Source organism: Octopus sinensis, linkage group LG8 (genome assembly GCF_006345805.1).
Source record: "Octopus sinensis linkage group LG8, ASM634580v1, whole genome shotgun sequence".
NCBI lineage: Eukaryota > Metazoa > Mollusca > Cephalopoda > Octopoda > Octopodidae > Octopus > Octopus sinensis.
The window spans coordinates 72382678-72396364 of record NC_043004.1 but is presented as its reverse complement, the minus strand read 5'-3'; the positions used below and the strand labels follow the sequence as shown (position 1 = coordinate 72396364).

The window sequence follows — 13687 nt, the reverse complement described above, 5'->3', positions numbered from 1 at the left end:
AGGTTTTTCCCCGACTTTTTAAAATTTATTTGAACTCATTTATTTTGTTTGTTTATTTTGTTTATCGCTCGCCTATGACCATTATTTGAAAGGACCAACGAAACAAATCCATTTTTGAAAGGTATATCGTTTAGCTAGTTTTGATCAAATTGTTATCTCGGTTATATTTTAACAAAACTGTCCGACGAACGGGAACGTGAAACTCCGAGTAACAGCTTTTCTACATTTCTGCTGCTTTTAAATAAAGTACACACACACACACATATATATATATATAATATATATATATATATAATATATATATATATATATATTATATATATATATATATATATATATATATATATGTATGTATGTATGTATTTATGAATATGCAATATATATATACATACATATGAATTCATATTTTCAACCGCTTTTGTTCTGTTTACAATTTGTTATATTTCATTGCTTATCAATTAACCAACCGTAATTGAGACAAAGTAATTTTTAAAAATTGATAACCAGTTAGATTAAGTAAATGATTAAAAATAATCCCTCCCCACTTCCCGCAAGATTTAAACTACTGCAATAATAAACAACGGAGAAGAAAGCTTACCACGTTTCCTTCTATATATATAATATAAATTTGTCTGCGAATTATCCTATAATACGTATGTACATATTAGTATGTTTAAATGGAAAAATATATATGTATTATATTCTATATTCTATATTATATATATGTGAATAACAGAATTCATCTAATATTGATACAATTAGTAATAGCTGATTATTGCAGATGCTTATAAATGTAAATATGTATGTATATTTCAGTATATATAAAGGTATTTATGTATATCTATATATGTGTGTATATGTATATCTATATGTATATAAGTATTCAAATGTGGGTATATTTTATTTATTTATATTTATATTTATATTTATTTATAACTTAACATTATGTACTTTATAATCTCTGACGAAGCCTAGAGATATACTCAAGTACCTCATTTTCATCTACCACTTACTTCACTCCACTTGAGTAATAAAGGTAGAATGAGGTATGTTTATTTCTTGGTTGAAACAGCTGTAAGTTATTTTCCAAATTCATGTTTGTTATTTTCTAATAATTACTGGTATGCGTATATATTACTATATTTTATATCTTATATGTAAAGCAAATATGTTACATGTATGTATATTATTGTAATTATCTGTCTAGTAAATAAATAAATGAGTTAGCATAATATAATGTCTAAAAGTTGTCTCTCTCTCTATATATATATGTATGTGCGTGTGTGTGTGTGTGTGACTTTGTGTGTGCGTGTGTGTGTAGGAGTGGCTGTGTGGTAAGTAGCTTTCTTACCAACCACATGGCAATTTGGGCAAGTGTCTACTACTATTTCCTCGAGCAAACCAAGCCCTGTGAGTGATTTGGTAGACGGAAACTAAAAGAAGGCGTCGTTATATATATATATATATATATATATATATATATATATATATATATATTTGTTGTGTGTGTGTGTGTTTGTCCAACATCGCTTGACAACAGATGGTGGTGTGCTTAAGTCCCCATAACTTAGCGGTTCGGTAAAAGAGACCGATAGAATATGTGTGTGCGTGTAATACATATATTACACACGCACACTTCCAAGGCTTGCACATGAAATATCGAGCTATAACTTTAGAGATCTGCCTTTCCTACCGATCCTCAGGCTCCGATAGTCTTTTTCGTTAGATAAATCCTTTGTTTTTTCTTATTTTAACTTTCATAAGCTGTAATTGAAGAGTGCTCTATCCAAGGGAGAGCATAATAACGAATCATGGTTCTTTTGAAAAAGAAAAAGAAAGGAATCAATTTAGAATTAACCCATAAAAAAACGAAATAAGATGCAATATATTTATTTCAAAATAAGTTTATAAGTTTATAAATCTGTTTCAGTCATTTTAATTCTGACAAAAATAATAATAAAGAAATTTGTATGTGATTATACACACACACACACACAAATATGAACACGCTGTCCTCCTCTGTTTCTCAATATGGAACTCTTGAAACAAATGTGCAAATATTCTGTTGAACACTCTCGATACCAGCGCACCAAGTGTGAGGATAAACTAGTTGAGTCCTGTGCACTCAACGAGCCGCAATTCTTAATACATACATACATAGATACATACATACAAACATACCTACATACATACAAAAAACAAACAAACAACATACATACATACACACATACATACATACATGCATACATACATACATACATACATACATACATACATACATACATACATACATACATACATACATCGGGATAGTCAGTGGCACATTGGGTCTGAAAATACTGGTCACCATGTGACTAAGGGAGCCCTCCCGGAACTACAATACTATGATTATTATTATTATCTTTCTCTTTTGTATTAAAAGTATTCTTTTCAACTGCCTACAAATACATCGAGGTTGAAAAAATTAATGCATTCTTCCAGGGGTGAATATAAACTCTCAAACTTGAGGGAATGGGCCCCTTAGATACTAACATGGGTCCTCATATATGGATTGTAATGGCGCAGGGGCCCACTTGCCATCGGGCAAGCTGGCAACCTGGCCAGTCCGCTACTGATGATGGTAGCAGACTCTCATAATCCGAGAAAGACAGTCCTGCAATTTCTTGTTGGATAACCAGCACAAATGTTTTGTGTATAGAGATGAAATGCTTATGCTGTCCATTAGCATACTCCCTCAATCAAAACCGATGTTGCCTGAATAGGTGCACGGTGTACCACAGGTCAGGAGTTGAAGGGATTGCTGGGCAACAACGCCAGATGAAGTAACTTTCATTGGATCACAACGCACCATCCTGTCTAGGAACTGAAACCACGATTTCGCGCTTGTTAGAGCATCACTCTATCCACAAGGATATGCGCCCTCACATATCCGTGCATCCCTCATTCTCCATAAACTCCATCCTTCCATCCATACAGGCATTCAAACAACAAACAAACATACAAACATACATACATATACACATGCATCTCTCTCTTTCTCTCTCTCTCTCTATCTTTCTCTCTCTCTCTTTATTTCTCTCTCTCTCTCTTTCTCTCTCTTTCTCTCTCCTCTCTCTCTCTCCTCTCTCTCTCTCTCTCTCTCTCTCTCTCTCTCATCTCTCTCTCTTTATATATATATATATATAATATATATATATATATATATATATATATATATATATATATAAATATACACCCATATTTCTTTGTCCATGTTGTGTGTGGAGTATATGAATGAATGATTCAACAGGTAGATAAGTCTAAGGGATGTTATCGTTATTATTGTGGATAGGCGGGATGAACAATTATCTCACCTGTCCACAATAATAACGATAGCCAATTACATCACCTTATAGTTTTCTCCTTGTTGAATCATTCATTCATATACTCCACAAACAACGAGTACAAAAAATTTTCTTTGGAAAATACGTATTTAAATAAATGTTAATGTCCAGTTTAGCGAAAGCGAAACCGGTCGACAAACACAATATAAGATACATTAAAAATATGCTAAAACTATAATAAATATTTGATGTGATTCATATTATTTGTCCCTATATACGCAAATAACACAATGATGAAACGTACGAAATGCATGTGCATCTCGAAACTTCTACTCGAATGGACTTTCGGTTTTTCCTAATGTTCCAATTACTGAGTTTAGATATCCAAGAGCTAGAGTAACTCTACAATACTTCTTTATCTTTCCCTTTTATTCATTCTTTCTCCATTTTTTCTCACTTTTTACTTTTTGTCTAAGAGCGTAGGCTCGAACGTAAAAGACTTTTCCACTTTTCCCGAGCGTCAAACTATTACACCTGCTTGTTGCTCCTACACCTGTCCTCGTCTTTTGTTTTTCTCTAAATTTGGACTATACATACATACATACATATATACATACATACATACATACATACATACATACATACATACATACATACATATATATATATATATATATATTCTTTATATAAACAAGGATAAAATGTAAATGATAATATCAAGTGGCCAGCATGCGATAAAACCTCGTGGTTAGATTATACTAAAATTAATAACGATATATACAAATTTTATAATTATAGAAAGGGATAGGAATGCCCTTCCCCAACATAATATAATAATATAATTTAACTATATATAATCACTATTATAGTTTTATATACGCACATATATATATATATGCATATATCCATCTATCTATCTATAGTATATAGAGATGTATGTGTATAAACATATTGATACATATATATATACATCTATCTATATTTATATATATATAAATACATATAATATATATACATGCATATACATACATATATACATAAATATACGTACATTTATAACATATATAAACATATATATATATGTATATATATATATATATATACACTTAGGTGAAACAGCATGACTGCCACAGATGTGAAAGAAACAGACAGTTGGACAGCGTGAAACTTACATAAGTTTGATAAAAATTTAAAAAGTGGTGTATAAATTTGTGAAAACATGTGAAAAAATATCATAAGAACTTGTACGTAGTGATTGCACGCCGTAAAATTAGTAAGGAAAAGAAACTGACGTTTCAGGTGAACTCATTACCAAAGTAGAGTGAAAAAAAGAAAATAAGAAAAAAGAAACAAGTTAAAAACAATAGAAATGTACAGCACGTATTTACCATTCGGTATACATGCATGCAGACATACATATATACATACATACATACATACATACATACATATATACATACATACATACATATATACATACATACATACATACATACATACATACATACATACATATATATCATACATACATACATACATACATATATATATATATATATCTTTCATGTAGGATAAAATGGGTTTTTTCGAAAATAAATCTTATCAATGGCCAGCATATTAAAAAATACATTTAAAGGTTAATTTATCAACAACTTATAAGTAAGGGCAAACGAAAAAATTCCTAATGCCAAATATGCCGAAATTGGGCATATTGTCTGTAACCATATAATATTTTCACATATAATTTTTTTGTGTGAAAAATTATATTGTTATGGACAATATGTCAATTTCGGCATATTTGCATTAGAAATTTTTTCGTATGCCCATATTTATAAGTTGTTGATATATATATATATATATATATATATATATTGTGTGTGTGTGTGTGTGTGTGTGTGCGTGCGTATGTGTGTGTGTGTATGTATGTATGTATATGATGTATTGTGGATGTAGGAAAGAAATCCATAAACTTCAACAATTAGTTAAAAATGGGAGAAGTAAAGTATATAAGCGAATATTGATTCATGCAACGATTGTTTCGTTCAGACAGATAAAAATAATGCAAATTTATGGTATATAATATATATATATATATATATATATACATGTGTATATTCAAAGCGCAAAAACCACTAGGTGGTCAGCCGTATGCTAGAGTTAGATCACCTACGATCAAACTACAAAGAAAAGAATGTTCTCTAGAGGTGTTCCGCTGAATATAGATATACGACAAGCTTCTTTCTTTTCCGTCTAACAAATCCACTCAAGGCTTTGGTCGGTGCGAGGCTATAGCTGAAGACACCCAAGTGCCACGCAGTGGGACTGAACCCGGAACCATGTAGTTGGTAAACAAGCTGCTTACCACACAGCCACTCCTGTGCCTATAACGAAATGCTTACCGCACCTAGGTTTCCCAAGTAGTCACCCATCTAAGTACTAACTAGGCTCGACGTTGTTTAACTTCGGTGATCAGTCGAGAAACGGTGATTTCAACGTGATCTGGTCGTATTTATATAAATATCAATATGTATACATATATACTTACAAAGATTCAGACGCTCTCTCACACATAACTCTGATAGCTCTATGTGATGTGCTTCGAGAACAATTATGCAAAAAGACAAAAATATTTCATATTCTATCGGAACTTCATAAAACTTAAGATGTGAGTATAATATATATATGTGTGTGTGTATATAAATATTAAATTTCTAATCTCTCATAGAGATATGTACGGTGGTGGGGCGATAGAATGGTTGTATACTCTCAATCTAACGTGAACGTGACAGTAGGGGGTTACACCACCGCTGTTTAGCCTTAGGAAGCATCGACGCTTTGTGATGGCTTCGACACATTTTTCCTGTGTCCTTATATACATTTACGAAGGGGAGACACACACCCCAGCAGCCAGGCCTGTATCTAGAGACGCATGTTTCAGGATCATTGTCCATCATCGGTCAGTAGCAGATGCCCGCCAGACGAGAATATCTGTCCTGATTCGCAAATGTATATATCTAATTTTCAATGAAGTTTATTCACTGTCTCCCCTTCGTAAATGTATATAAGGACACTGGAAAAAATTTGTCGAAGCCATCAGAAAGCGGCGATGCTTCCTAGGGCTAAACAGCGGTGTGTAACCCCCTACTGTCACGTTCACATTAGATTGACAGTATACAACTATTATATTATATATATATATCTTTAATATATATATATATATATATAATATATATATATATAAAGTAAAACTATTTGATTACACCTGCGTTAACTCCATTTTTTATTCATATATATATATATATACAATGGTTGTATACTGTCAATTATATATATATATATATATATAATTGACAGTATACAACCATTGTATATATATATATATGAATAAAAATGGAGTTAACGCAGGTGTAATCAAATATTTTTACTTTCGACACATGTTTCAAAAATTCCACTAATACTATTCAAAAGAATAAATGGTATAAACAATGCAATCTTCTCCTCAGGAAAGTAAAAAAACGAAAAACCCGTCAATAAGACATTTAAGCAAATTTTGATGACGATATGACGAAGGCCAACTTTTTAGATATTACGCTTAATTTACACAGTGACTCTTACCTCCCATATCGTAACCGTTGACCAATCTTAAGTATATTAGCAAATTTAGTAATCATCCTGGAGCAATTACTAAGAACTTAGTTAAGAATATTTCATTTAGATTATCTAAATTATCTGCAAATGTTGATATTTTCAATAATAACGCTGAATTCTATAACTCTGCCTTAATCAAGCAGGTTATACAGAGAAAATTTTCTACATAGATTCTGCTCAGTCTAATTGTAAATTCAATAATGTAGATAAGATTTCTAGTCGTAAAATAATTATTGATAACAAATATAACTTACGCACCGATACAAAGCGAATGAAGGCAGATAACCCTTATTTAATCCCCTATTATCGATCTATAAGTAAATATAACACCTTCAAAAGTAATTACGCTATGAGTACTAGTAAAAATATTTGGTTAATAATTCCTTACGGGAGACAAATTAAATCTAATCTCCCACTGCTGTTTCGTCAAGCTATTGCTAGGAATTTTCCAAACAATTCTAGATATTACTCTATAATCAATTCACACAAGATTAGAATAGGTTTTTCAAACACAAAAACTCTCTTGCAAATTATCTCTTCTCATAATAACAAACTGTTAAATATTAATACATTTACTAATACTAACATTAATTTAGCTAATACCATCCAACTCTCTAGAAATATTAATAAACAAGGTTATTGTATCTGAAGTCAATTCCAATAGAATTAAGTTTATGTCAAGTAACTCTAAGGTTAAAAATTCTATATACCAGTGTATAATCAGTACTCGTAATAAAGTACGATTTTACATTGGAAGCACATTGTTAGAGTTATCTAAAAGAATTTCTATCCATTACTCAACGTTTAGGGATAGAAATAAACGGAATAGTAGCGGTCTCAGCAAACTGATTTGGGATTTAAAAGACCACAATGAACAATTTCATTTAGAATGGTTGATTCTCTCAATTTCGATACATATGACAAAAGGCAAGAAATTCTGTCTTCTCTGCAATTCTGAGCTATTTTCATTACTTTTTCTAAAAATACTCTAGTAAACACGGTTTTATAGAGCGAGCATACAGATGTAAGCATTGGCAAAAACATACATTTAGTGCATATAAGTAGTCTCTATCATTATATATAATTTAAACTTTAATTTCCTTTATATTTAACATTCACTATTAATATCCCTACTGTTTTTGTTAGCTACTTATGACGTTCTATCATATAACGTTTTTTAAACAATATTAATAGCGTTCTGTCTATCGCTATACAAATCCATCATCTTTTGCTAAAATGTTTTATTGACGAGTTTCGTTTTTTTCACTTTACTGAGGAGAAGATTGCATTGTTTATACCATTTATTCTTTTGAATATTATCAGTGGAATTTTCGAAACATGTGTCGAAAGTAAAAATATTTGATTACACCTGCGTTAACTCCATTTTTTATTCATATTATTCAAAATATTCAACGTAAACACAAAGTTTCTACCTTTATAAACAAGGAGTTACAACACCTTTACGTGAGATTTTTGCTGCACTGGTAACTATTTATTAATTTTTTCCGTGTTAACAGTTAACAAGGTAAAAATACCAATCATCTATTTATATATATATATATATATATATATATATATTATATATATATATATATATATATATATTTAATATTTATATATATATATATATCTTTATATATATATATATACGTGCACGTATGAAGTAAGAGTGAGAGAAAAAGGCAAAGAGACTGGGAAGAGAAAGTGGAGAGAGGGAGAAGGGAGGAGAGAGAGGGGTGATGAGCGAGAGAGAGATTGAAGAACACGGAAAGAATTTGGGATTAATTAACAATCAAAAGTATTAAACAAATGTAAAGAGTTGTTATAACGTTTCGGACATTTGTTTTTCTTCGAATGTGAGTGGAGTGGAAAAAGAAGTAAGACGAAGAAAAACCGAAAAAATGTAAGTCACACTCGTGGTAAAAATGTGCACTTTGGTCTGATGTACGTGGTAATATGGCGATGTTTGTATGGATGTATGTATGACTGTATGTATGTGTCTACATGTGCGTGTGTATGTATGTATTTATGTTAGGTATGTATGCATCTATGCATGTGTGCATATACTTATGTATGTTTGTATGTATATATGTATGCATGTATAACTGTATGTATGTGTGCGCGTGTGTGTATGTATGTATGTATGTATGTATTTATGCATGTGTGCATGTTCTTAGGTATGTATTTCTGTATGTATGTACGTGTGTGTAAATATGTATGTATGCGTGTGTATGAATCTGTATGTGTGTATGTATGTACGTATTCATGCATGTATTATGTATGTGTATGTTGTATATATGTATGTATGTATGTATGTGTGTATAGGTATGTAAGTATGTATGTATGAGTGTATGATGTATATATGTATGTATGTATGTATGTACGTGTTGTATATATATATATATATGTATGTATGTGTAGGTATGAATCTATATGTGTGTGTATGTATATACGTATGCATGCATGTATGCATGTAGTGTATGTATGTATTGTATGTATGTATGTATGTAGTATGTATGTATGCATGTATGAATGTGTGGTGTATGTATGTGTGTGTGCCTCAGTTTTAACGTTCTAGCTTACTTCCGCTGTTTACATCATTGGTTTGGAAGGACGGTGTCTAGTGTGTGATCGGCGCACTGACTATGACAGAAAGTTGTCATGGTAATACTGCTCAGAGGCCTATCGCTGTTGTAGAAAGCATATGGAGAGGAGTGTATGGGCCACACACAAGTGTAGGAGTAGTTCAGACGTTTCCGAGATGGACGAGAAAATGTCGATAGTGACTAACGTTCTGGGAGACCCGTAACCAGCAAAAGCAGAAAAAACACATCACTGATGTTCGTGCAGAGTGAGGGGAAATGGACGAATCGCAATCCCTGAGTTATGAGAGGATGTTCAAGATGAGTTACGGTTCAGTCCATCATCACTGAAAATTTGGGTATGAAACGTATGTTTGCCAAGTTTGTATCAAAACTGCTTTCAACTGACCAAAATGACACTCGGGTTTCAATTGCACAAGATCTCCTTGATTGTACGTTATTTATATTTGACGGATATTTGTTCTCATCTTGCTGGTTGTTAACACAACGCTTCGGCTGTTATACCCTCCAGCCATCATCAGGTTTGTTGGGGAAATTTCGAACCTGGGTTATTTGTTGTTGTTGTTGTTATTATTATTATTATCATTATCATATATTATTTATTATTATTATTATTATTATTATATTCAGGTCACTGCTTGAAATCGAAGTCAGAATCTTGGGGGTTAGAAGCCCGAGCTCTTAACCACTACGCCATATACTCAAGGGCAATTATAGAGTGAATTTTAAGGCTTATAAATCCAATATTTTCCTATCCTTCCTTAATACGGGTGCCCATCTGCTACACATATCTGCACTCAGTCTGCTTAGGAGATTGTTGTGTCCTAGCATATGTGTTGCTTCTTTTAGTTTTCGTAGTTTCCAGTGGTGTTCGCTGTCTGTAATTTAATTTCATCTCACGGAGGTGTGTCCCTATTTTTCCATACATGATCAACTATAACCGATTATCAATATCTCCTCGTGTCACAGCTTTGCGATATTCGTCTACGCTTATGTCGAGGGGGCGGCATGTTTCGCATTTGTATAACCTACCACAACTTCATGGGGTGGAATACACGCAGTTCTTAGTCATATTCTCTTCTATTGGCGTGTTTTACTCGAAGGAGATATTCCGAAGTGTTGTATTACACTTGAATACTGACCTGATGTCACGTATATCTTTTGTATCTTTTCGGAGAGGCCTTTCACATAGCGTAGACAGACTGTGGATAGTTTATTGGTTTCTTCCTCTTTTCTTCGCAATTGGAGTGGATAGTATGTTTTTGGATAGCTGTTGCTTAATCGATTGTTATTAAACTTGATAATTTCTCCGTGGTGTGTTTCCCGATCGCTACTTATATTCTTTGCTCGATGTTTTAGGCACTGAGCAATCCCTCTCTTACACCCTATGGATTGTGGGAATTGAAGTTGAGGTATCGTCCAGTGAAGGTCGGCTTGCAATATACAGATGTCCTGAATTCATACTTGGTGCGTGCTATTAATACGTCCAGGAATGCTAGCTGATTGTCTTTTTCCCTTTTCATTGTGAACTGTATGTATGGCTTTATTGAGGTCACACGATCTAGCAGCACTTGGACATCTTCCTAATGGAGCCAGAGTATACTAATAAGAAACTTCATGGAAATGTTGAATTTCTGTGCAGAAACTACCTACTTCAGTATGGACACTGATGTATATATTGACAAAAAGCGGGTTCAGCTATGGGTTCGCCATTATCACCGATAATAGCGAATATATAAATGGAATAGTTTGAGAATTGACGTTAGGATCAACACCACTAAAACCAACCCTATGGCTGTGATATGCTCATGACACATTTATACTCTGGCCCCACCAGGAACATGTCCAAGTGCTGTTAGATCATGTGAACTCAATAAAGCAATCCATAGAGTTCACAATGGAAAAGGGGAAAGACAATCAGTTAGCATTCCTGGACGTATTAAAAACACGCACAAGTATGGATTCAGGACATCCGCATACCTCAAGCCGACCTTCACTGGACGATACCTCAACTTCAATTCCCACAATAGTGTAAAGAGATGGATTGCTCAGTGCCTAAAACATCGAGCAAAGAATATAAGTAGCGATCGTGAAACACACCACGAAGAAATTATCAAGTTTAATAACAATCTATTAAGCAACAACAACCCCAAAAACATACTATCCACCCCGATTATGAAGAAAAGAGGGGATGAAACCAATAAGCCGTCCACAGTCTGTCTACGCTATGTGAAAGGCCTCTCCGAAAAGATACAAAAGATATGCGACCCATGTGACATCAGGTCAGTATTCAAGTGTACTACAACACTTCGCAAATATCTTCTTCGAGTAAAACCACCAATAGAAGAGAATGTGTCAAAGATTGCATGTATTCCATCCCATGCAGCTGTGATAGGTTATACAAAGACGAAACATGCCAACCCCTCGAAATAAGGGAAGACAAACATCGCAAAGCTGTAACACAGGGAGATATGATAAATCGGTTATAGTTGATGATATATGGAAAAATAGGGACCCACACCGTGGGATGAAGTTAAAATAACAGGCAGCGAACTGGAAGATACGAAAACTATAAGAAGCAGCACATATGCTAGGACTCAACAACTTCCTAAGCAGATCGAGTGCAGATATCAGTAGCAGATGGGCACCCTATTAAGGAAGGATAGGAAAATATTGGATTTATAAGCCCTAAATTTCACTCTATAATAGTCCTTGGGCATATGGCGTAGTGGTTAAGAGCGCGGGCTACTAACCCCAAGATTCTGACTTCGATTTCAGGCAGTGACCTGAATAATAATAATAATAATAATAATAATAATAATATTAATAATAATAACAACATCGAAGAATACCTTAGGAATGAGAAGACACCTGATGAAGGCTGGAGGGTATATCAGCCAAAACGTTGTGTCAACAACAAATAAGATAACGACAAATATCAGTCAAATGTAAATAATGTAAATAATGTACATTTTCCTCATCTCTTAAATATAGAACTGCACCCCTTGATTGAGTCGAGAACGATGAAAAGTTTGCGTAGGCCTCTGAGCAGGTATCGCCAAGCTTTTAGTAAAATTTAATGCAGATTCTCTGTTCAACTTCTCTGTCATGGGCAATGCGACAATCACACACTACACACGTTCCTTCCAAGCACTGTTGTAAACAGCGAAGTGAGCTAGAACGTTAAAACCTAGTGCACATGTAGAGCAGAGTCCAAGGTCAATCTGTGCTGAGTAGCTTTACACTGTGTGCTTCAGCTTCGTTACTATGGCAAGAGTTCGGATACTTGTTGATGAGACCACGTATGCAAACAAAGTATCGTGAACGATGTATTTTACATGAGTACGACATATATTCTCATTAGAGTTAATGGTTGCAGGCCTGAAAAAGCTGAAATGAAAAGATTTGCGAAAAAAAATCAACTGAATTATGGATTGTTGTCACAAGCATACAAATGGTGCATAGTCGGGTAAATCAGGAATATTTATGAAATTACAAAAATAGTATTTAGAGAGTAGTTTTAAGCATTGCACCTACTTAATATTAGTTCTGAATGTATTGAAAATTACATTATAGACATACATATATATATGCACAGATATAAATACACACACACACACACACATGCAGTAGAAGATATGAAGATGAATTAAATAGATCGAGGCAAATCAATAGCACAGTAATGAAGGACACTGCGTCTTTTGGTTGACAAAAACAGAAAAAAAAATCGGAGAACTCAGTTAAATAAACTATTTGAATTGGTGGCAAATTCAAAAGCATATCAATCGACCAACCCACCTACCTATCTACCTACCTACCTACCTCGCTACTTACCTATATTTGTACACAGAACGTAGCGGTAGACGAAATACCTATTTCTTTATTGCCCACAAGGGGCTAAACACAGAGGGGACAAACAAGGACAGACATAGGTATTAAGTCGATTACATCGACCCCAGTGCGTAACTGGTACTTAATTTATCGACCCCGAAAGGATGAAAAGCAAAGTCGACCTCGGCGGAATTTGAACTCACAACGTAACGCAGACAAAATACCTATTTCTTACTACCCACAAGGGGCTAAACACAGACAGGACAAACAAGGACAGACAAA

At 33.5% G+C, this 13687-nt stretch overlaps 1 pseudogene; it reads right to left on the bottom strand.

Annotated features, from left to right (window-relative positions):
* Nucleotides 1–5715: 5715 nt before the first annotated feature.
* On the bottom strand, nt 5716–5834 carry LOC115215320 (annotated as a pseudogene).
* Nucleotides 5835–13687: the final 7853 nt, after the last annotated feature.